This window comes from Scyliorhinus torazame, chromosome 6 (assembly GCF_047496885.1).
Source record: "Scyliorhinus torazame isolate Kashiwa2021f chromosome 6, sScyTor2.1, whole genome shotgun sequence".
NCBI lineage: Eukaryota > Metazoa > Chordata > Chondrichthyes > Carcharhiniformes > Scyliorhinidae > Scyliorhinus > Scyliorhinus torazame.
In genome coordinates this window covers 312421403-312425546 of record NC_092712.1, presented here as the reverse complement: position 1 = coordinate 312425546, position 4144 = coordinate 312421403, and positions in this window count along the sequence as shown.

Below are 4144 nucleotides of genomic sequence, written 5' to 3'. Positions count from 1 at the left end.
CTCTCGATCCACTTCCCGGCTTTCTCCAACCCGCAATGCGGAAGTCTTCCAACAACAAAACTTCCCAAAGAAAAAAACGTTTGTAAAAAGTTTTCCTTTGCACACCAATGTTCCAGCCAAACTGGCACGAAGTTGCCCAGCCCCCTCTGTTACTGAGACACTTCTCAGGGACTAGGGTTGAAAGAGTTTGAAGAATGTGGCGGACGGGCACAGAGGCAGGGAGGTGTCTCACTGGGAACAAATGGAGATCAATGCGAGGAATCCGGAGCCAGACACAGCGGAACTCTTTGCTCTTAAAGGCGCAGGCACACTTTAGTAACCGCCTGTTTGAACTGTTTGTGAAAATAAACTTGTTGATGAGAAACCTGAATAGTGTGCCTTTGTTTCATGAGGGCTAAGTTATGACATAAAGGTTCATTATTCACGCTTCCTTTAATTGTAAAGAGATACAGTTAACTGCGAACCGAGATAGATGAGATAAATTGTACATTTTTGTAGACATGCCCGACCCTCAAACCGTCTTTACATTTGTCCATAAACTGCAAACAGACACACTCCAAGTGAAGCGGAATGTGCAGCGTGCAGTAAAGACTTGCATTTATATAACGCCTTTCACAACCAAAGCACTTTAAACCAATGGAGTACTTTTGAGGTACTCCACTGGGATGTAGAAAGCTTGGCGCCAATTTGCACACACAAAGCTCCCACAAACAGCAATGTGACCGTGACCAGGTAAACTCTTACTGCCTCAATGTCACATTTTTATTTTATAACAGTCCCGTGAAACACCCGGAGATGTTTTATGATGTGAAATGTGCGATATATAAATGTAAGTTGTTACTTCAATTCATTTTTTTTGGCGCGATGGTGGTTGAAGGATCAATATTGTCCAGGTCCCACCCCCCACCCCGCTCTTTTCCAAAACAGTCCCGTGGGATCTTTTACATCCACCCGAGAGGGCAGAAAGGGCCTTTCCATAACTTCTCAATTGGAAGTCATGGGGCGAGATTCTCCACTCCCGCGCCGGTTGGGAGAATCGCCTGGGCGGCCAAAATTTCCCGGGACGCCGGTCCGACGCCCTCCCGCGATTCTCCCAAGCGGCGGGAACGGCCCCGTCGAGTTCCGCGGGCCGGAGAATCGCCCAATACACCCAAAATGGCGATTCTCCGGCAACCCCGCTATTCTCAGGCCCGGATGGGCCGAGAAGCCAGGCCAAAATGGCGGGTTCCCCCCGGCGCCATCCACACCTGGTCGCTGCCGTCGGGAACAGCGCGGGAACGCTGGGGGGGCGGCCTGCGGGGGGGGGAGGGGTGATCCTGCACCGGGGGGTACCTCAAATGTGTCATGGCCCACCGATCATCGGGCCGTCCTCTCTGAAGGAGGACCTCCTTCCTTCCACGGCCCCGCAAGATCCGTCCGCCATCTTCTTGCGGGGCGGACTCAGAGAGGACGGCAACCACGCATGCGTGGGTGACGCCAGTTATGCGGTGCCGGCCGCGTCATCCAGGCGGCGCCGCCTTTGCATGGTGACAAGGCCTGGCGCGTGTAGATGACGCGGCCCCGATCCTAGCCCATTGTCGGGGCTTGAATCCATCGGCGGCGAGGTCCCAGGTTCGATCCCAGCTGTGGGTCACTGTCCGTGTGGAGTTTGCACATTCTCCCGTGTTTGCGTGGGTTTCACCCCCACAACCGAAAGATGTGCAGAGTAGGTGGATTGGCCACACTAAAATTGCCCCTTAATTGGAAAAAATGAATTGGGTACTCTAAATTTATTTTTAAAATTTTAAAAAATGTTTGTGCTCAGGTATCCTGAGGCCAACGCTAACCTATAACCTTCTGCCTCAGAGGTAAGAGTGATATCCCTTAAACCATGACTGGCACCATTCCAACATTTTGCTTTAATGCCAATTTCACATATTTTTACTCGTTTGTTATAAACTATTTTTTTTTTTATAAATATTTTATTGAAAATTTTTGGTCAACCAACACAGTACACTGTGCATCCTTTACACAATATTATAACAACACAAATAACAATGACCTATTTTATAAACAAAAAATGAATAAATAATAAATAACAAAAATGAAAACTAACCCTAATTGGCAACTGCCTTATCACAAGTAACACTCTCCAAAAATATAATTTAACAGTCCAATATATAATTATCTGTCGCAACGACCTATACATATTATACACTATATATTAACAACCCTGAGAGTCCTTCTGGTTCCTCCTCCACCACCCCCACCCCCCCCCCCCCCCCCCCCCCCGATCCTGGCTGCTGCTGCTGCTTTCTTTTTTCCATTCCATCTATCTTTCTGCGAGGTATTCGACGAACGGTTGCCACCGCCTGGTGAACCCTTGAGCCGACCCCCTTAGAACGAACTTAATCCGCTCTAGCTTTATAAACCCTGCCATGTCATTTATCCAGGTCTCCACCCCCGGGGGCTTGGCTTCTTTCCACATTAACAATATCCTGCGCCGGGCTACTAGGGACGCAAAGGCGAAAACATCGGCCTCTCTCGCCTCCTGCACTCCCGGCTCTTGTGCAACCCCAAATATAGCCAACCCCCAGCTTGGTTCGACCCGGACTCCTACTACTTTTGAAAGCACCTTTGTCACCCCCATCCAAAACCCCTGTAGTGCCGGGCATGACCAAAACATATGGGTATGATTCGCTGGGCTTCTCGAGCACCTCGCACACCTATCCTCCACCCCAAAAAATTTACTGAGCCGTGCTCCAGTCATATGCGCCCTGTGTAATACCTTAAACTGAATCAGGCTTAGCCTGGCACACGAGGACGACGGGTTTACCCTGCTTAGGGCATCTGCCCACAGCCCCTCCTCGATCTCCTCCCCCAGCTCTTCTTCCCATTTCCCTTTTAGTTCATCTACCATAGTCTCCCCTTCGTCCCTCATTTCCCTATATATATCTGACACCTTACCATCCCCCACCCATGTCTTTGAGATCACTCTGTCCTGCACCTCTTGTGTCGGGAGCTGCGGGAATTCCCTCACCTGTTGCCTCGCAAAAGCCCTCAGTTGCATATACCTGAATGCATTCCCTTGGGGCAACCCATATTTCTCGGTCAGCGCACCCAGACTCGCGAACTTCCCATCCACAAACAGATCTTTCAGTTGCGTTATTCCTGCTCTTTGCCACATTCCATATCCCCCATCCATTCCCCCCGGGGCAAACCTATGGTTGTTTCTTATCGGGGACCCCCCCAAGGCTCCAGTCTTTCCCCTATGCCGTCTCCACTGTCCCCAAATCTTCAGTGTAGCCACCACCACCGGGCTTGTGGTGTAGTTCCTCGGTGAGAACGGCAATGGGGCTGTCACCATAGCCTGTAGGCTAGTCCCCCTACAGGACGCCCTCTCTAATCTCTTCCACGCTGCTCCCTCCTCCTCTCCCATCCACTTACTCACCATTGAAATATTAGCGGCCCAATAATACTCACTTAGGCTCGGTAGTGCCAGCCCCCCCCCATCCCTGCTACGCTGTAAGAATCCCTTCCTCACTCTCGGGGTCTTCCCGGCCCACACAAAACCCATGATGCTCTTTTCAATCCTTTTAAAAAAGCCTTCGTGATCACCACCGGGAGGCACTGAAACACAAAGAGGAATCTCGGGAGGACCACCATCTTAACCGCCTGCACCCTCCCTGCCAGTGACAGGGATACCATATCCCATCTCTTAAAATCCTCCTCCATTTGTTCCACCAACCGCGTTAAATTTAACCTATGCAATGTGCCCCAATTCTTGGCTATCTGGATCCCCAGGTAACGAAAGTCCCCTGTTACCTTCCTCAACGGTAGGTCCTCTATTTCTCTACTCTGCTCCCCTGGATGCACCACAAACAACTCACTTTTCCCCATGTTCAATTTATACCCTGAAAAATCCCCAAACTCCCCAAGTATCCGCATTATTTCTGGCATCCCCTCCGCCGGGTCTGCCACGTACAGTAGCAAATCGTCCGCATACAAAGATACCCGGTGTTCTTCTCCTCCTCTAAGTACTCCCCTCCACTTCTTGGAACCCCTCAACGCTATCGCCAGGGGCTCAATCGCCAGTGCAAACAATAATGGGGACAGAGGGCATCCCTGCCTTGGCTCGCCATCGGGGCCCTATACAACAGCTGCA